General features: G+C 43.3%; 1 protein-coding gene across 1 annotated transcript in view; it reads right to left on the minus strand.

Annotated features, from left to right (window-relative positions):
* LOC121535350 (arf-GAP with GTPase, ANK repeat and PH domain-containing protein 3) overlaps window positions 1–22,628 on the minus strand; it is a 217,761-nt gene that overhangs the window by 148,167 nt on the left and 46,966 nt on the right. The window lies entirely within an intron of this gene.

The following is a 22,628-nucleotide window of genomic DNA, read 5'->3' on the forward strand; positions in this document are numbered from 1 at the left end:
GTGTCCTCCTCGCTACAATACAACTAAACTGTGTGTGTGTGTCCTCCTCGCTACACTACAACTAAACTGTGTGTGTGTGTGTGTGTCCTCCTCACTACACTACAACTAAACTGCGTGTGTGTGTGTGTGTGTCCTCCTCGCTACACTACAACTAAACTGTGTGTGTGTGTCCTCCTCGCTACACTACAACTAAACTGTGTGTGTGTGTCCTCCTCGCTACACTACAACTAAACTGTGTGTGTGTGTCCTCCTCACTACACTACAACTAAACTGCGTGTGTGTGTGTGTGTGTGTGTCCTCCTCGCTACAATACAACTAAACTGTGTGTGTGTGTCCTCCTCGCTACACTACAACTAAACTGTGTGTGTGTGTCCTCCTCGCTACAATACAACTAAACTGTGTGTGTGTGTCCTCCTCGCTACACTAATCAAATAAAATTAAATTTTATTGGCCACATGCGCCGAATACAACAGGTGCAGACATTACAGTGAAATGCTTACTTACAGCCCTTAACCAACAGTGCATTTATTTTTAATAAAAAAGTAGAATAAAACAAAAAAGTGTTGAGAAAAAAAGAGCAGAAGTAAAATAAAATAACAGTAGGGAGGCTATATATACAGGGGGGTACCGGTGCAGAGTCAATGTGCGGGGGCACCGGCTAGTTGAAGTGATATGTACATGTGGGTAGAGTTAAAGTGACTATGCATAAATAATTAACAGAGTAGCAGCAGTGCAAATAGTCCGGGTAGCCATGATTAGCTGTTTAGGAGTCTTATGGCTTTGGGGTAGAAGCTGTTGAGAAGTCTTTTGGACCTAGACTTGGCACTCCGGTACCGCTTGCCGTGCGGTAGCAGAGAGAACAGTCTATGACTAGGGTGGCTGGAGTCTTTGACAATTTTGAGGGCCTTCCTCTGACACCGCCTGGTATAGAGGTCCTGGATGGCAGGAAGCTTGGCCCCAGTGATGTACTGGGCCGTACGCACTACCCTCTGTAGTGCCTTACGGTCGGAGGCCAAGCAGTTGCCATACCAGGCGGTGATGCAACCGGTCAGGATGCTCTCGATGGTGCAGCTGTAGAATTTTTTGAGGATCTGAGGACCCATGCCAAATCTTTTCAGTCTCCTGAGGGGGAATAGGCTTTGTCGTGCCCTCTTCACGACTGTCTTGGTGTGTTTGGACCATGATAGTTCGTTGGTGATGTGGACACCAAGGAACTTGAAGCTCTCAACCTGTTCCACTACAGCCCCGTCGATGAGAATGGGGGAGTGCTCAGTCCTCTTTTTTTTCCTGTAGTCCACAATCATCTCCTTTGTCTTGGTCACGTTGAGGGAGAGGTTGTTATCCTGGCACCACATGGCCAGGTCTCTGACCTCCTCCCTATAGGCGGTCTCATCGTTGTCGGTGATCAGGCCTACCACTGTTGTGTCGTCGGCAAACTTAATGATGGTGTTGGAGTCGTGCCTGGCCATGCAGTCATGGGTGAACAGGGAGTACAGGAGGGGACTGAGAACGCACCCCTGAGGGGCCCCCGTGTTGAGGATCAGTGTGGCAGATGTGTTGTTACCTACCCTTACTACCTGGGGGCGGCCCGTCAGGAAGTCCAGGATCCAGTTGCAGAGGGAGGTGTTTAGTCCCAGGATCCTTAGCTTAGTGATGAGCTTTGAGGGCACTATGGTGTTGAATGCTAAGCTGTAGTCAATGAATAGCATTCTCACGTAGGTGTTCCTCTTGTCCAGGTGGGAAAGGGCAGTGTGGAGTGCAATAGAGATTGCATCATCTGTGGATCTGTTGGGGCGGTATGCAAATTGGAGTGGGTCTAGGGTTTCTGGGATAATGGTGTTGATGTGAGCCATGACCAGCCTTTCAAAGCACTTCATGGCTACAGACGTCAGTGCTACGTAAATACTACCACTAAACTGTGTGTGTGTGTGTCCTCCTCGCTACACTACAACTAAACTGTGTGTGTGTGTTTGTGTGTGTCCTCCTCGCTACACTACAACTAAACTGTGTGTGTGTGTCCTCCTCGCCAACTCCTGAGTGGCGCAGTGGTCTAAGGCACTGCATCGCAGTGCTAACTGTGCCACTAGAGATCCTGGTTCGAATCCAGGCTCTGTCGCAGCCGGCGGCGACCGGGAGACTCATGGGCGGCGCACAATTGGCCCAGCGTTGTCCAGGGTAGGGTAGGGAATGGCCGGCGGGGATGTAGCTCAGTTGATAGAGCATGGCGTTTGCAACGCCAGGGTTGTGGGTTCGATTCCCACGGGGGGCCAGTATAATTTTTTTTTAAAAATGTATTCACTAACTGTAAGTCGCTCTGGATAAGAGCGTCTGCTAAATGACTAAAAATGTAAAAAAAATGTACACTACAACTAAAACTGTGTGTGTGTGTGTGTGTGTGTGTGTCCTCCTCGCTACACTACAACTAAACTGTGTGTGTCCTCCTCGCTACACTACAACTAAACTGTGTGTGTGTGTCCTCCTCGCTACACTACAACTAAACTGTGTGTGTGTGTCTTCCTCGCTACACTACAACTAAACTGTGTGTGTGTGTCTTCCTCGCTACACTACAGCACCACAGACCCCCGCTTCAAATTAAAGCCTGTTAGAAGAGTGAGGCAGAGAAACACACAGAGGCAGAAAGAAATACAATCCTCATACAACATTCTCAGCCAGGTGTCGGGATGAAGACATAACATTCTGAATTCAAAGTGTCCTATAAATACTACAGATACTACTGAGAAATACATGTGAAATTATTTTCCTTTTTCTTCTTTGCCCTGCAAGGTATGATGATCAGGGCGGTAACAATTGACCACTGTTCAAATGTATTCTCAACATACAGTATATCTAACATATACTCTGTCACTCCAATGCACAGGAAGAAGACCCAGTCACGGCACACCGGCGGTTATGAATCTGTTCAAGACTGTTCCTCCTTTTCAATAAAAGGTTCTGTCACAACACATTTCTTGATGCAATTCCCTTTTTGACAGCTGTTCCCTACATATAGTAGGCTACGGCTAACCAACCCACTGGCTAATTCATAGATATTTCTCTAACTTTCACTCCCTTTCAAGGTTTCTGTGCCACCTGAAAATAATGCCTGGGAGCGTTTGGGAACAGGCTCCCAACGTAATTGAATGTATTTTGTCTGCGCCCCTGTGCCACCCCACCCACACACATTAAAGACAATGAGCTGGGAGCGTCAATATTTTAACTGGCAACAGTGTTCACACCCAGCGCCCTGTGGCGCTAACAATCAGGAGGAATCCTACATTACTAGCTCCCCATCATCTCACTGGCCTTAACACAGAGATCTACAGCAGCAGCTTAACTCAGGGAGACACAGTACTACGGTGAAATGGAAATGCAGGTAACGCTACCAACAACAGACATCAGGTGTGGTAAAACATTATGATGCTAAAAAACAGCTATTTTCAGTCAGTAATAATAGCAAATGAAAAAACACAAGGGGTCGTAGATGCTTCGTATTGAAATAAAGCATTATACCTGAAGTAGGGCTGAACGATTAATTGCATTCGCGATAATATCGCGATTTGACTGAACGCGATTTTCTAATCGCAACGTGCGCGATTTGAGGTGGTCACGTGACGCGACTTTTCATGCTGTCCAGCGCAATGGCCTCTTGCTCGACGGAACAGTCAGAAACTGACACAGCTGATACTTTAATATCGAAGAGGAACAGCACGTCGGTGGTGTGGAACTATTTTGGTTTTAAAAAGAAGATGCTGAGCAGCGTCAGGTGTTGTGCAGAGCATGCCGTGCTCCGATTGCTACTTCACGGGGTAACACTACAAACCTGTTTCAGCACTTAAAAAAATACCACAAATCAATGCATGACAGTTGTATGACCAAAATGCCGAGCATCAGTGCGCGAGACAAGCCAAATACCTCAAGACAGGGATCACTGACAGAAATGTTCGAAAGTGTCACTCCGTATGAACGTAATTCAAAACGGCACGGAGAAATCACTCGGACAATAACCGAGTTCATAGCCAAAGATATGATGCCTCTCAGCACGGTGACCAAGCCTGGGTTCATGGCATTAATACATACGCTTGATAAACGTTACAGTATACCCTCCCGCACATACTTCAGTCAGACTGCCATACCGGAGCTGTACAAAAAGTGCAAAGAGAAAGTCGCCGCGGAACTTAAAACGGTGGAGTTTTTTGCTAGCACTACTGATATGTGGTCAAGCCGCACAGCTGAGCCGTACCAGAGTCTTACAGTCCATTTTATTGATCAGAACTGTTGGATAAGTATGGCTGGCAGTGCCATACTCGTAGTGAACTTTAGTCTGTGTGGTGTGTTATTGTTGTGTACTTGAGATAAGTGAGGCTCATCTATTTTATATTATAATATTCAAATCGTTTATAAAAAATAGTTTGTCTAAATTAAAAGTGCATTTCTCATTTTTTATTTATAACTTTATTTACTTTGATTTTACAAAATATTTTCAAAGCAAATTCCTTGTTTCAGTTGTGTGAAATGTTACTGACTTGGGAGCAGTAAGATACATACAATTTAAAATTATTTTTTTCTTAAGACTGTACCTTTTGCACACAGTGTTTACAAAGTTCATGCCTTTGTTTAAATTATTTAAATGCACAGTGGCAAAGCCACAGATGTTTCTGTAATGAGCAGTTCAATAAAAATGTCATTTATTTCAAGTCATACATGTTTGAATTTAATTCTAACAAATAGACCCAGCCTATGGGAAAGAACATTTCACACTAAATGTATATACTATTGTGTTGGTCATATTTAAATCATTCATTATGTTTTGTAGGGGGAAAAGGATAAATAAATTAAATCGCATATTAAATCGCAATCGCAATATTGGGGGCAAAAAATCGCAATTAGATTATTTTCCAAAATCGTTCAGCCTTAACCTGAAGTGTTAGAATGATGCATGTTTGTATTCAGCTATGATCCATATCAGTGGAGGCTGGTGGGAGGAGCTATAGGAGGACGGGCTCATTGTAATGGATGGAATGGAATCAATGGAATGGTACCAAACACATCAAACACATGGTAACAACGTGTTTGACTGTGGTCCCTTGATTCCATTCCAGCCATTACAATGAGCCGTCCTCCTATAGCTCCTCCCATCAGCCTCCACTGATCCATATAAAGAATTCAGAGAAGTCTTACAAAGATGAACATTCAGCTATGAACCACAGAGGATGCTTTGTATTGATCACACATGATAAAACACAAAATTATAAATGTTGCGTAATCCTCAACCTTCTCGAAAGGAGTGGAGACTAATTTGGTTTCACTTAATTAGTTCCATAGGCGACTGACTGTATTTATATGCTATGCTGTAAGTCACACACATACGCACATGCACCCACACCCACACACACTCTCTATGGCATAGCTTACTATGGGAGGCAGTGGCGGCGGCATGTTGAATTATTAAAAACAATTACCATGGCCTAGGGTGAGTGACAGGCGAATAACAGCAGAGGACAGCTTGGTAAATAAATAAATAAACTTGCTATCCAAAGCTGCTATTCCATTCCTTTTCTAATGATATCTGAATATCAAAGAGACCAAATCAACAAATGCTTATTCCTTCTCCCAAAGTCCTCCAAAAAGCCTAAAATCTCCTCCAGGCTGCTAAGCAGAGGCTTCAGCCCGCCCCGGCGTGAAAATGAATAGCCCCAAAAATAATTTACAGTGAAAACGATCTAAGCGTCTATCCCACCAAGATGACAAGGCATTACCCTGGCTATTCCTGTAGGAGAACATGCCCCAGTCCAGACAGACTAAGCTCCGGGACCAGGCAGCTCAGGCAGAGAACCAAGCATTTAGGTTGAGGTGTGTCTGTGTGTGTGTGTGGCAATTTAGCAAGGCCAGTAAAAACAACCGCATCCTACTTCACAAGTCTGACAAACATCTAAATAAAATAATTGTATTGGTCGTGTACACATTTTTTGCAGATGTTATTGCGGGTGTAGCGAAATTCTTGTGTTTCTAGCTCCAACAGTTCAGTAACACATAACCACACACAACAATACACGCAAATCCCAAAATTTGTAAAAAAGGAATTCATAAATATAGAAATATTAAACGAGCAATATCAGAGTCCGAAATATAAATATACTGAACAAAAATATAAACGCAACATGTAAAGTGTTGGTCCCATGTTTCATGAGCTGAAATAAAAGATCCCAGAAATATTCCATACACACAAAAACCTTATTTTTCTCAAATATTGTGCATCAATTTGTTTATATCCCTTTTAGCGAGCATTTCTCGTTTGCCAAGATAATCCATCCACCTGACAGGTGTGGCATATCAAGAAGCTGATTAAACAGCATGATCATTACACAGGTGCACCTTGTGCTGGGGACAATAAAAGGCCACTCTAAAATGTATAGTTTTGTTGCAAAACACAATGCCACAGATGTCTTAAGTTGAGGGAGCGTGCAATTTGCATGTTGACTGCAGGAATGTCCACCAGAGCTATTGCCAGATAATTTAATGTTAATATCTCTACCATCTCTCCAACGTCGTTTTAGAGAATTTGGCAGTACGTCCAACTGGCCTCACAACCGCAGACCACACCAGCCCAGGACCTCCACATCAGTCTTCTTCACCTGCGGGATCTTCGGAGACCAGCCACAGCTGATGAAACTGAGTATTTCTGTCTGTAATAAAGCCCTTTTGTGGGGAAAAACTCATTCTGATTGGCAGGGCCTGGCTCCCCAGTGGCTGCGCCCCTGCCCAGTCATGTGAAATCCATAGATTAGGGCCTAAATAATTTATTCCAATTGACTGATTTCTTTATATGAACTGTAACTCAGTAAAATCGTTGAAATTATTGCATGTTGCTTTTATATTTCTGTTCTACACACATACATACATACATACATACATACGTTTGCCCACTGACAAAGAAATGATCAGTCTATAATTTTAATGATAGGTTTATTTGAACAGTGAGAGACAGAATAATAAAAAAAAAATCCAGAAAAACGCATGTCAAAAATGTTATAAATTGATTTGCATTTTAATGAGGGAAATAAGTATTTGACCCCCTCTCAATCAGAAAGATTTCTGGCTCCCAGGTGTCTTTTATACAGGTAACGAGCTGAGATTAGGAGCACACTCTTAAAGGGAGTGCTCCTAATCTCAGCTTTTTACCTGTATAAAAGACACCTGTCCACAGAAGCAATCAATCAGATTCCAAACTCTCCACCATGGCCAAGACCAAAGAGCTCTCCAAGGATGTCAGGGACAAGATTGTAGACCTACACAAGGCTGGAATGGGCTACAAGACCATCGCCAAGCAGCTTGGTGAGAAGGTGACAACAGTTGGTGCGATTATTCGCAAATGGAAGAAACACAAAAGAACTGTAAATCTCCCTCGGCCTGGGGCTCCATGCAAGATCTCACCTCGTGGAGTTGCAATGATAATGAGAACGGTGAGGAATCAGCCCAGAACTACACGGGAGGATCTTGTCAATGATCTCAAGGCAGCTGGGACCATAGTCACCAAGAAAACAATTGGTAACACAATATGCCGTGAAGGACTGAAATCCTGCAGCGCCCGCAAGGTCCCCCTGCTCAAGAAAGCACATATACAGGGCCGTCTGAAGTTTGCCAATGAACTTCTGAATGATTCAGAGGAGAACTGGGTGAAAGTGTTGTGGTCAGATGAGACCAAAATCGAGCTCTTTGGCATCAACTCAACTCGCCGTGTTTGGAGGAGGAGGAATGCTGCCTATGACCCCAAGAACACCATCCCCACCGTCAAACATGGAGGTGGAAACATTATGCTTTGGGGGTGTTTTTCTGCTAAGGGGACAGGACAACTTCACCGCATCAAAGGGACGATGGACGGGGCCATGTACTGTCAAATCTTGGGTGAGAACCTCCTTCCCTCAGCCAGGGCATTGAAAATGGGTCGTGGATGGGTATTCCAGCATGACAATGACCTAAAACACACGGCCAAGGCAACAAAGGAGTGGCTCGAGAAGAAGCACATTAAGGTCCTGGAGTGGCCTAGCCAGTCTCCAGACCTTAATCCCATAGAAAATCTGTGGAGGGAGCTGAAGGTTCGAGTTGCCAAACGTCAGCCTCGAAACCTTAATGACTTGGAGAAGATCTGCATAGAGGAGTGGAACAAAATCCCTCCTGAGATGAGATGTGGCAAACTACAACAAACGTCTGACCTCTGTGATTGCCAACAAGGGTTTTGCCACCAAGTACTAAGTCATGTTTTGCAGAGGGGTCAAATACTTATTTCCCTCATTAAAATGCAAATCAATTCATAACATTTTTGACATGCGTTTTTCTGGATTTTTTGTTCATTTTTTGTTCTGTCTCTCACTGTTCAAATAAACCTACCATTAAAATTATAGACTGATCATGTCTTTGTCAGTGGGCAAACGTACAAAATCAGCAGGGGATCAAATACTTTTCCCCCCCTCACTGTACATACATATATATGTATACGTATGTATATATATGTATACGTATGTATATATATATATATATGTATACGTATGTATATATATACACACACGCATATATACACACATATATATATATATATATATATATATACACACATATATACATATACACACACACACACACACACACACACACACATACATACATACATACACACCACCGTTCAAAAGTTTGGGGTCACTTAGAAATGTCCTTGTATTCGAAAGCAATTTTTATGTCCATTAAAATAACATCAAATTGATCAGAAATTCAGTGTAAACATTGTTAATGTTGTAAATGGCTATTGTAGCTGGAAACAGCTGATTTTTAATGGAATATCTACATAGGCGTACAGAGGCCCATTATCAGCAACCATCAGTCCTGTGTTCCAATGGCATGTTGTGTTTGCTAATCCAAGTTTATCATTTTAAAAGGCCAATTGATCATTAGAAAACCATTTTGCAATTATGTTAGCACAGCTGAAAACTATTGTGCTGATTAAAGAATCAATAAAGCTGGCCTTCTTGAGACTTGTTGAGTATCTGGAGCATCAGCAATTGTGGGTTCGATTATCGCCTCAAAATGGCCAGAAACAAATAACTTTCTTCTGAAACTCATCAGTCTATTCTTGTTCTGAGAAATGAAGGCTATTCCATGCGAGAAATTGCTAAGTAACTGAAGATCTCGTACAACGCTGTGTACTACTCCCTTCACAGAACAGCGCAAACTGGCTCTAACCAGAATAGAAAGAGGAGTGGGAGGCCCCGGTGCACAACTGAGCAAGAGGACAAATACATTAGAGTGTCTAGCTTGAGAAACAGGCGCCTCACAGGTCCTCAATTGGCTGCTTCATTAAATAGTACCTGCAAAACACCATTCTCAACATCAACAGTGAAGAGACGACTCAGGGATGCTGACCTTCTAGTCAGAGTTGCAAAGAAAAAGCCATATCTCAGACTGGCCAATAAAAATAAAAGTTTAAGATGGGCAAAAGAACACAGACACTGAACAGAGGAAGATTGGAAAAAAGTGTTATGGACAGACGGATCGAAGTTTGAGGTGTTCGGATCACAAAGAAGAACATTTGTGAGACGCAGACCAAATGAAAAGATGCTGGAGGAGTACTTGATGCCATCTGTCAAGCATGGTGGAGGCAATGTGATGGTCTGGGGGTGCTTTGATGGTGGTAAAGTGGGAGATTTGTACTGGGTAAAAGGGATCTTGAAGAAGGAAGGCTATCAGTCCATTTTGCAACGCCATGCCATACCCTGTGAACGGTGTTTGATTGGAGCCAATTTCCTCCTACAACAGGCCAATGACCCAAAGCACATCTCCAAACTATGCAAGAACTATTTAGGGAAGAAGCATTCAGCTGGTCTTCTGTCTATAATGGAGTGACCAGCACAGTCACCGGATCTCAACCCTATTCAGCTGTTGTGGGAGCAGCTTGACCGTATGGTACGTAAAAAGTGCCCATCAAGCCAATCCAACTTGTGGGAGGTGCTTCAGGAATGGGGTGAAATCTCTTCAGATTACCTCAACAAATTTACAACTAGAATGCCAAAGGTCTGCAAGGCTGTAATTGCTGCAAATTGAGGATTCCTTGACGAAAGCAAAGTTTGAAGGACACAATTATTATTTCAATTAAAAATCATTATTTCTAACCTTGTCAATGACTACATTTGCTATATTTCCTATTCAAACACATTTCATGTATGTTTTCATGGAAAACAAGGAAATGTCTAAGTGACCCCAAACGTTTGAATGGTAGCATGCATATATATATATATATATATATATATATATATATATATATATATATATATATATATATATATATATATATAAAAATAATGGTGTGTATAGACAGTATGGAATGTATATGAATAGAAAGATGTGTACAGCAGTAGTTATATAGGATGATCCTTGACTAGAATACAGTATATACAGTATGTCAACATTTTTAAAGTGACCAGTGTTCAATGACTATGTACATACGCCAGCAGTCTCTAAGGTGCAGGGTAGACTACCATGTGGTAGCCGGCTAGAAACAGTGGCTAAGTTCAGGGCAGGGTACTGGGCAGAGGCCGGCTAGTGGTGACTGTTTAACAGTCTGATGGCCTGGATATAGACACTGTTTTTCAGTCTCTCGTTCCCAGCTTTGATGCACCTGTACTGCCACTGCCTTCTAGATGGTAGCGTGGTGAACAGGCCGTGGCTCGGGTGGTTGAGGTCCTTGATGATCTTCTTGGCCTTCCTGTGACAGCGGGTGCTGTCGATGTCCTGGAGGGCAGGCAGTGTGCCCCCGGTGATGCGTTGGGCTGACTGCACCACCTTCTGGAGAGCCCTGCGGTTGCGGATGGTGCAGTTGCCGTACCAGGTGGTGACACATCCCGACAGGATGCTCTCAATGGTGCATATGTAGACGTTCGTGAGGGTCTTAGGGGCCAAGCTGAATAAATACCTATAGGTTCCTGAGGTGGTTCAAGGTTTGCCTGGCTACCGAAACTCCTTGCTCCGGCCAAATGCTACGCCCACGGATGTTAGTTTCTTCTCCCTAATTAGTTTGGATCTAAGTACCTCCATAACGATTTCTATAACAAAAAAATATTCTAACTGTTCTAATTGGTCCCAGAAACCGATGGCTTGGGCCAGCAGAGGTTTGAAAATTCTTCATTGGCTTTGCTACACTGATTGGTTAGAGATTGCTGATTACTTTGTTTTGTATAACACCCCTCATTTTGACGTCAACATAAATGACTGCAATGATGGCAGTCTCAGACCGAAGTATGTAGCGAACGATAGAGCAACGGAATATTCAGTTTGAGTCGTCAGGCAAGTTCAAAGTGACCCCAATATCTTAATGATGGGTGTCATCATGTCCCATAGCACCATCAGGACTGACCTTTACTGGATATGACAGTATTACTCACAGTGACACAGACAGTCAAGGTAATCTAACCAGAAAAGAACATGGTAAAATCAAGCATACAAGTGTTATGACACTCGTGGTTTGGCTGCTGGTGATCATTGAGTGACTGTATTCTGGCAGGTCAAAATAACCATCTTAAGAGGGTGTAACAACAAAAAATGGTGCCAGAAGGAAAGTTGCTGTTACCTAAAAGAAACGAGTCATGATGGACAAAATTATAAATTAATAGAATATCCATATCAAACTGATGGCACTAGAATATGATTATTATGCTGCTTTTTTAGTATTTCAGTATTAATGCAACGTCATCAGCAATTTTCATATGCTGATGTAAAAAATACCTTATCCTACAGGACAGTAAAAGCGCTGATTTCAGTGATTCTGACTCACCTACTACTGCACCCCAGACAGTCTTACAGAGGACATTGAGAACATTCTCAGAATGGTACAGATCCTGTGGCCAGTAGAACACAGAACAACCACATTAGCCTGGAGCAAGACTTCAGTTGCCAAATTCAATTGGCAACTTCCGCTTTGAGTCCCACGATCACCCCGGCATGATTTAGGGCTTGTAAACCCTTTTAAACATTGTTTGAGCTGGATTTGCATTGGTTTCGCATTGGATTCATCTATTTCTTCTGCATCCGCCGATACCAACCATTAGCCTGCGCGACTAATGGGGGCTGAACTATAGCAGTGTTTGTGAGACAAGGGCGGATCCCGAAAACAGTTATTCTCACAAAAACGTCTGTAAAGTCCTAACGGTTTGAGCGAGAAACTATTATGACCCCACTTTGAAAAGCTGAGACTCTCACATACACGCACGTTTTTCTCTAGGATGCAAGCCACACAAGAGTCATTAGCGGTATGAGGTTCTTCTAAATAGAAGATCATAAGAAATCCCAGGGTATAGTGTCTACATAATACTGTAATAAGCTCACAATTTCTGTCACAAACTCTACTTGTTGCCCTGGTTGTTCTGAAAATAAAATGGTAAAACACTTCAATGTGAGGCTAAATATGAGGGCAAAGCAAGCAGTTGAATGAAAGTAGTGAATTTCAGCTTTTTCACTGTGGGAATCCCTGGACCTATGAGTTTAAGGGTGTAACTATGGACATCATATCTAGGCCTAGGCTATTTCATTTCATCATTAGAATTGCTTAAAGTATTCTTATTTATATCAGAGGATATAGTGGCACCAGTGAGTACAGGCAGTATTTTTTTATCAAATAAACAAACAAAAAGGACAGAAAAATGTGTTAGCTAAATAAATCAATGAAGTTTTCAACGATAGGGAAGGGACTAACAGCATTAGTACCCTGAGAAGATCACAAACCTGGACATGTCTCTCTAGTACACCATTCCTGTGTACCCAGACAAGAGAGAGAGACATAAAGATGAATTTCCATCGGGAATTTGGCTTCATATCTTCTGACAATCATTGAGAATAATGAATCACACTCAGTTTCGCAGGAAACATCCTAGACGTGACAACATCAAAAAATCACAACCTGCTTGAATCAAAAAACACTTTGGAGTTACACCAGCAAGACGTGCGGGCGGGATTTAATTATTGAGATGTTCCAAATGCTGAGTAGAGCAGTCAACTGTATTGGATTGGAGGGAGAGGTGATGTCCCCTTGAGTGGTGTCAAAGCATAGCCAGTTTAACAGAAGCACAGAGCCGCCGTGCCAGACTTACGTAATACACTGTGCCAAGGCAAGGCGCCACACCGAGACCATAGAGGTTTCGCTCTAATGTCCAACATAGGCCTGCTGCTTAGAATGCATGCCCAATACTACTTAGCATGCATGTCCAATAATACTTAGAATGCATGCCCAATAGTTCATTGCTTATTCTAAGCAGCATGCTGGTGTGGACATTAAACAACAGCGCCACACTGGTCATAATAAGGACTTTGGACGTGCCGCAGTAAATTGACCACTATACACTGAGTTAGGAACACCATGACAGACTGACCAGGTGAATCCAGGTGAAAGCTATGATCCCTTATTGATGTCACTTGTTAAATCCACTTCAAATCAGTGTAGATTGGAGGAGACAGGTTAAAGAAGGATTGTGTATGTGTGGATTGTGTGCCATTCAGAGGGTGAATGGGCAAGACAAAGGTTTTAAGGGCCGTTGAACGGGGTATAGTAGTAGGTGCCAGGAGCACCAGTTTGAGTGTGTCAGATCAAATGTTATTTGTCACGTGCTTGGTAAACAACAGGTGTAGACTAACAGTGAAATGCTTAGTTACGGACCTTTCCCAACAATGCAGAGAAAAAGAAAAAGAGAAATAGTAGAAAAAAATAAGAACAAATAGAAAATGCAACTCAATATTAGGAAGGTGTTCTTAATGTTTTGTACACTCAGTGTATATGCAATGAGGAAACTCTATTGCTCTGTGTTGTGAGTGTATTGAAACTATTTGATGTAATGTATCTACCTGAATGTGTTTGACGATGACATACCGCAGAACAAATTGCCTGCTGGGGGACAATAAAGCCTCAGCTCCACAGAGAGAAAATGTGCAGCACTGAAGATATTGAGCTCCCAACACACACACACACGCACACACATACATTCAATGCCACTGATGTGGTATGCTGGACACATAGAACACCACTTAGTCTACCCATAATACCTCATTGGGTTTTGAAGTGTCATCCCCTCCTACACCTACACTGGGGTCCAATCCGTGGTAACTTTTACCCAATTGATTTTTATCTTGCACTGAGGAGTAGTGCGTGTGCGCACACACACACACACACACACACACACACACACACACACACAGCGATCATCCTTCCTACAGCAATCCGGAGGGAGCGAGGCAGGCTAATGAGCAGAGAACAGAACTTGGGCCACAGGAAAACAACCTTAGGCAGCAGAAATGAGATCAGAACTTAAGCTCCACCAGGACCTCTCTCTCGCTTTTCTCACTCTCCCTCCTGCTCTTCACCCTCCTCCTCCTCCTCCTCCTCCTCCTCCTCCTACCAGTCTGCATCAGCAGCAACTCATGAGAAGGGAAAGACAACTGTTCTTGACTTTAACGACACTGAACAACAATTTCAACGATTTTACTGAGTTACAGTTCATATAAAGGAAATCAATCAATTGAAATAAATTCATTAGGCTCTAATCTATGCATTTCACATGACTGGGAATACAGATATGCATCTGTTGGTCACAGATACCTTTAAAAATATATATTGATAATATCTGGTGTGAACACCATTTGCCTCATGCAGCGTGACACATCTCCTTCACATAGAGTTGATCAGGCTGTTGATTGTGGAATGTTGTCCCACTCCTCTTCAATGGCTGTGCGAAGTTGCTGGATATCATCGGGAACTGGAACACGCTGTCATACACATCGATCCAGAGCATCCCAAACATGCTCAATGGGTGACATGTCTGGTGAGTGTGCAGGCCATCGAAGAACTGGGACATTTTCAGTTTCCAGGAATTGTGTACAGATCCTTGCGAAATGGGGCCGTGCATTACCAAGCTGAAACATGAGGTGATGGCGGCGGATAAATGGCATGACAATGGGCCTCAGGATCTCGTCACGGTATCTCTGTGCATTCAAATTGCCATCGATAAAATGCAATTGTGTTCGTTGTCCGTAGCTTATGCCTGCCCATACCATAACCCCACCGCCACCATGGGGCACTCTGTTCACAACGTTGACATCAGCAAACTACTCACCCACACGACGCCATACACACTGTTTACCATCTGCCCGGTACAGTTGAAACCAGGATAAAATGCAAAAAAAACATTTATCAACAAAAGATATGAGCTAAATACTAAAAATGATTGGGCAAAAATAAGTAGGCCTAAAACATTTAATTCAAATAACCAAAAAAACTAAAGAAAGTAAGAGTAGGCTACAGGACAATGCAGCGCCATAACAAATTCAGGAACAAATCTTCCAAGAATGTGCTTAATGTTCTGGTCTCATAAGGATTTTGGAGTCATTGAAAGGGTTGAAATGTATGTGTCATGAAGATGTATCTAAGTAGGCTATGTGCTCATTTTTCCTCAGATGGATTTTGGAGTATTCACAACTGCAACTTGAAAGTGTAGGCAACGCTCTTCAGGTAAGACTCCAGCTCTTTGATGCTGTCATTGCAATGCCTCGATGAAATTCCAAATGGTGGGGTGGGTAGCGCCAAGATTCGCCAAAAATGTTGGATGCCAGCCTTCCACTCCTTTGTTGGTCTTCGCCAAGTCTTGCAGGACAGCATCGTAGCAGTTACATAATTCTGAAAATAAAAAAAGAAATCGAAGCAGATTAGCAAACATGTTATTGGCCTTGGGCATGATGTCATCAATTATAAGAATAATAAAGCCATTATTATGTTAAACAAGACATAGGCTACCTACGGGAAACATTGCGTTTCTTCCAATGCGTCTGACCTTCTCCCCAACCCATCTTGCCTGAATGTATGTCAGGAGCTCATCCAGTTGATGTTCCGGGCGCTGAAAGAACCGCGTATCCAGCATAACTTGGAGATAACCCCGTCAGTGAGCGTAATGCGACCTCGGCATTCGAAAGCATCATATTCAGTGCACTTCCAGAAGGAATTATTTGCAGTCTGTCGTTCCGTCTATAGGTGTAGCCTTCATGCGCCAATATACACTGCTCCAAAAAATAAAGGGAACACTAAAATAACACATCCTAGATCTGAACGAATGAAATAATCTTATTAAATACTTTTTTCTTTACATAGTTGAATGTGCTGACAACAAAATCACACAAAAATTATCAATGGAAATCAAATGTATCAACCTATGGAGGTCTGGATTTGGAGTCACCCTCAAAATTAAAGTGGAAAACCACACTACAGGCTGATCCAACTTTGATGTAATGTCCTTAAAACAAGTCAAAATGAGGCTCAGTAGTGTGTGTGGCCTCCACATGCCTGTATGACCTCCCTACAACGCCTGGGCATGCTCCTGATGAGGTGGCGGATGGTCTCCTGAGGGATCTCCTCCCAGACCTGGACTAAAGCATCCGCCAACTCCTGGACAGTCTGTGGTGCAACGTGGCGTTGGTGGATGGAGCGAGACATGATGTCTGCTAAATGACGTAAATGTAAATGTAAATGTAATGTCCCAGATGTGCTCAATTGGATTCAGGTCTGGGGAACGGGCGGGCCAGTCCATAGCATCAATGCCTTCCTCTTGCAGGAACTGCTGACACACTCCAGCCAGATGAGGTCTAGCATTGTCTTGCATTAGGAGGAACCCAGGGCCAACCGCACCAGCATATGGTCTCACAAGGGGTCTGAGGATCTCATCTCGGTACCTAATGGCAGTCAGGCTACCTCTGGCGAGCACATGGAGGGCTGTGCGGCCCCCCAAATAAATGCCAACCCACACCATGACTGACCCCCCGCCAAACCGGGCCTGCTGGAGGGTTGTTGCGGGCAGCAGAACGTTCTCCACGGCGTCTCCAGACTCTGTCACGTCTGTCACGTGCTCAGTGTGAACCTGCTTTCATCTGTGAAGAGCACAGGGCGCCAGTGGCGAATTTGCCAATCTTGGTGTTCTCTGGCAAATGCCAAACATCCTGCACGGTGTTGGGCTGTAAGCACAACCCCCACCTGTGGACATCGGGCCCTCATACCACCCTCACGGAGTCTATTTCTGACCGTTTGAGCAGACACATGCACATTTGTGGCCTGCTGGAGGTCATTTTGCAGGGCTCTGGCAGTGCTCCTCCTGCTCCTCCTTGCACAAAGGCGGAGGTAGCGGTCCTGCTGCTGGGTTGTTGCCCTCCTACGGCCTCCTCCACATCTCCTGATGTACTGGCCTGTCTCCTGGTAGCGCCTCCATGCTCTGGACACTACGCTGACAGACACAGCAAACCTTCTTGCCACAGCTCGCATTGATGTGCCATCCTGGATGAGCTGCACTACCTGAGCCACTTGTGTGGGTTGTAGACTCCGTCTCATGCTACCACTAGAGTGAAAGCACCGCCAGCATTCAAAAGTGACCAAAACATCAGCCAGGAAGCATAGGAACTGAGAAGTGGTCTGTGGTCACCACCTGCAAAACCAGTCCTTTATTGGGGGGTGTCTTGCTAATTGCCTATACTTTCCACCTGTTGTCTATTCCATTTGCACAACAGCATGTGACATTTATTGTCAATTTTTGAGCAGTGTATATATTTTTAAGCACAGAAATAATTAATTAGGTTTCCATTGCTTGTCAGGGACGTCACCAGGAGCTTGGATAAGTGAGCACCACTGGAAAGTTGGTGGACTATAACTTCCTCCTCATATTGTAGGCCTACACTCTTTTCATTGGCCTATGCTATTGGATGCATTTAAGACATGGGTCATTTGTTTTATTGATCTCAGTATGTCAATGTCAGAGTATGTCATTTTTGTCATTTGTATGGTATTAAAAAATATTATTGTAATGTCTCCAGTCATGTAAAATGACAGAATTGCAGGAGATTATTTTAGAAAAGGCTGTGTTTTTCTCAGACCCGCAAATACGATGATTTGGGGTCCCCAGTCAGCCCCTGTTCTTCAGGGCTGAGCCCCTGGTTATGAAACTCTGGAGACGTCCCTGTTGCTTGTTCTGACCTCCTCTAAGAATAATGAATGCTGAGTGTAGCAGTGCAAGGTCTTTTTAAGCAGAATATTTGGATTATTAGCATATGAACGAGTTGCAATTCGATTGCTGGACAATCGAAGCTATCCATCCAACCCATATATTCAGATCTGGCAGTTCAAAGAGGATAGTTTCAAAGGTAATGGACTGGGCCTCGTATTGTTCATTAGCAGCATACATTTGCATGTATAGACTACTGTACTGTTTGTCTGTCTGGACTGTCTGGCTGTCTTGGTGAGAATCTTAAGTTAATAGACTTTTTTTTTTTTTTAAAGATGCCCTTGCCCTTAAAGTTGAACCTCGGGTAGATCTAAGTATAATAGCCTATAGAGTCAACTCAAAATATGGTATTCTGTTCTTTTGAAATAGCCTACATTTTCCGTATCATAATGAAACTAAATGAAACGACATAAGAAAAATGGATTTGGTGATGTTTTCCTATATTAAATGGACTTATTAGACTGTTAAAATGTAGGGGGAAAGGCAGACATTTTATATAAACATTGGATTTCTGTGGTTCGAATGTCATAATCATTTTCAATTTCAGATGTTTTCCTTTGGTAGGCCTACCCATGTGTCTCTCCTCACTCGGAAAGCCTGCTCACTGATGTCAATACCAAAGATGATAATTATGACTTGCTTAAATTGGAATGATGTGAATAATGATAATGATGATGATGGTGAGAGCCCAGTATAGCATAACCCTTGAATCATAGGCTATTGTTCATTTGTGTCTCTAAAATCACAATGTTTCAATTTCTATAGTCATGTGACAGTCTTTTTTAATTGAAACGTCCAAAAGTTGGCCTTTTCCCAGAAACATTTGTTTCGCATGGAATGTTCTATTTTCCATAACTGATCGAAATTCGGTATGCTACAGCCTATAGATAATATTCTTCCCATATGAAAACAGATTTTAGGCCATATAAAGAACAGCTATGCATGATATAATGAAAAACAGCAAACAGACATTATTTCACATTCTTTAATAAAAAGACTAACAGAAACAGGCAATAGGCTATACAGCTGGCTTCACAGTTTCCCCGCCAAATAGCCCCGCCTACAAGGAAACTCGACATCTCTCGACGACGTTGAATGCGCGAAGGGGTCTGTGCGCTGTGTAGTACCTTCCACAAAAAGTTTTGCTCTACAAAAAGACACATAAGCGGGCTGGCGTGGTTACACATGGTCTGCAGTTGTGATGCCGGTTGGATGTACTGCCAAATTCTCTAAAATGACGTTGGAGGCGGCTTATGGTAGAGAAATTAACATTAATTTCTCTGGCAACAGCTCTGGAGGACATTCCTGCAGTCAGCATGCCAATTGCACGCGCCTTCAAAACTTGAGACATCTGTGACATTGTGTTGTGTGACAAAACTGCATATTTTATTAGAGTGGCCTTTTAATTGTACCCAGCACATGGTGCACCTGTGTAATGATCATGCCGTTTAATGAGCTTTTTGATATGCCACACCTGTCAGGTGGATGGATTATCTTGGCAAATGAGAAATTCTCACTAACAGGGATGTAAACAAATTTGTGCACAACATTTAAGAGAAATACACTTTTTGTGCGTATGGTACATTTCTGGGATCTTTTATTTCAGTTTATATTTTTTGTTCAGTGTACTTACCCAAACCACAAAGATGTCTACCCACCCAACTTTATCATCACTATACTACGCCATCCGGCGACCTTCGAGAGAACTGAGATTTTATGTAAACTGTTCCGTTATGTAATCTAAGCATGATACGTAACTGCAGCAGACATTCTAGAAGTAGAACTAATGTATTAATGGAGGCCAGGGAAGCCCTTGGCACCACCTGTGTCAACACAGCGTGGGTTGTTTTGGTTATTTTTACTCAGGCATCTTCACAGGTGCTGCCCTTCGCAGGTCACATGGTAATGGGCCCCTGGTGCCACCACACTGCTAAAGTGGGCTATTTCTGAGGCTCTGCCGGGATGCCGGGGCAGGAGGGAAGAGACAGGTGTGAGGGCACATGTAGGGAGGAGTTGGAGGACAAACCATGGAAGATACAGTACTGTAGCATTCCACCCTGCACCACTAGGGCCTAACGGTAGAAATACACAGTGCCATAGCATCATTGGGATACCGACCCAATTACAGTACTTTGTTTTCTGCAAGTGTAGCCTATTTTGTAAGGTGAAATGTTCAGAACATTGCAGATAAACACTGAGTATACCAAACATTAGGAACACCTTCCTAATATTGAGTCAGTCCATGTCATGGAAAGAGCAGGTGTTCTTAATGTTTTGTACACGCAGTATAAATGCTATGTACTATATAAAGCAGAGAGACATGATTACTTACTATCCATGACAAAGAATCTTAATGTTGCACTAGAGGGTTGTGTTCTGTAGGGCACACTAGGGAATAAAAACATTGCTGTTCCGATTAGTCAAGGTCAGGTAGTAGCCCAGCCAACCTCTGTTTCAAAACATTTTGTCCCATTTCATGCCTACTGAACAAGACCCAGGTGCGAAGTGAAATAAAGTGAAGCGGGCGATAAGTGGTTAATAAGTAGTAGTGCTGTGGCTTGCATGCTGTTGTTTCTGCCTATTCCCCACAGAAGTATTGTCTGTTAAGTCTCTGGCTGCCTGCTGAAATCTGCATGCCAATGAGATGAGCACAGTGGTTGTGTCAGTCTCCCAGACACCTCATGTCATGGCAGGGAGAGAGAGAGACAGTTGCAGGATCACTGGCGGGCAGGCGTCAACCCAGCCTGACCCCAACAGCCTCTCTCTCTGCAGTGTGCCCCCACCCCACCCTGACAGCCATTCTCTGCATGCCCCAGCCAATCAGTCAGCCAGTCAGAGGACCGCTGGCATCACCCCATCTGAACCCCACCCCACCACACCACACAGTGACACACCTGACAGCGTGCACCCCACCACGACAGCCCCCGTTTCTGCGTGCCATGCCCCAGGCAGCCAGTCAGTCAGAGAGAGAGCTTAGAACTTGAATAATTCAATAAAATCTAAATCTATAGGCTTCTGCTAGGCCTAGGCGATAACTTCCTCTGAAATCCTTTGCCAACTTGCTATCAAACTCCAGGAACAGAAAAGAGCTAGGTGTGCTGGGGGTGTTCAGAGCTTCCATTCCTTTAGGGACAGATATTCAATAAGAATGGTGGTACCTATGCCCACTGAAAAAGGAAGTTGGTCATCTCTCTGCTACAGTACAAAACCTTGTCTCGGGCACATCCAAGACTCGAGAGCCACAGACAGCAGAAGTTTTCAATCAGTTTTCAAAGAGATAAAACTAGACTGATAGAGAATATCTGGAGGAGACCCAGCCTCTGGTGAAGTCTTTGCTCAGCATACTGTACAACAAAGAACTCCAAAATCTTTCAAGAAATTATTTTGCTGGCTTGTGTTCAGCACTGAGGCACTGACTGCAGAACATCTAGTGCACCAGGTACCACTGACTTGGTTGGCTGGGCTTCAAGCAGTAGCTCACACACTAAATCATTTCGAGAGAGTTCACGCAGGCCATCTGTTGTGTCAATCCCAAATTGATAGGAAAGATAGGCATCCTCTTGAATACTAAAATTAGCCTGCATCTATTCTCTCATTATTTTGGGATCAAGGTATATTGTTGGATCTAGTACCCGAACAGATGGTATGGGATGTGGACTCATCCTGATATTACACAGCTATTGTGGTCTGAAAACATCTGACTACCTTTGATTCTGGAATGAACTATCACATCAATATCAAAGATAATTTTTTCAGGTTGCAACATGCCACCATCAACAATGAACAGTCTGAACTGGTGAATCCGAACCAGTCACAAGACAATGAAAGTGAAATGAGTGATGATTTCAAGGTCGAGATCATCATCATCATCATCATCATCATCATCATCAGTGCCTCGCCTGATATGTGTTGCTGCACAGATGTATATACAGGACTAATCAAAATTCATTTTGTTCTGATAATTGAGTGTAATTAAGGTGCTGATGATAATGTGCAAGCTCCATGCTCGAGTGCCTCAAGGCCCAAGGCCAAGAATAAGCTCTTAGATAATGGCAGGTAATGGAAGCCCAGTGCATGTCAGGGATGAAACGCTTGTTTTTCCACGGTGGCCGTGGTGACGCCGATGACAGGTTATTAAAAGTTACGGGGATGACATCAGGGAAGGTCATCTAAAGATCTCATGACTCCAAGTGGGAGGGTGTGTACATTGAAAAGTCAGTGCATAGCAAAAAAATATTATTAGAAATAACCCGTTGATTGTACCAAGGCATGATCATAATTTATATCTCGTCAGCATTATCTCTTATACCTCGTATCAAAAACAGTGATGAATGTGGTTATTACAGCAAAATACAAGTGTGCATTATTATGTCTAATGTATTTCAACACGAAGACAAGTCAGGCTGTGAAACGCTTGGTAATTGATCAATTGCTTTCAAGGTATAGGCCTAGACTCATGGCTACTGTAGCTGCCAACCTTCTGCATCTAAGTGTCGCAGCAGTCCCTGGAAAGGTTCAGTTCAGAGTACAACAATGAACACAGTGACACCAGGCCACTATACACCA

Source organism: Coregonus clupeaformis, chromosome 21 (assembly GCF_020615455.1).
Source record: "Coregonus clupeaformis isolate EN_2021a chromosome 21, ASM2061545v1, whole genome shotgun sequence".
Lineage (NCBI taxonomy): Eukaryota > Metazoa > Chordata > Actinopteri > Salmoniformes > Salmonidae > Coregonus > Coregonus clupeaformis.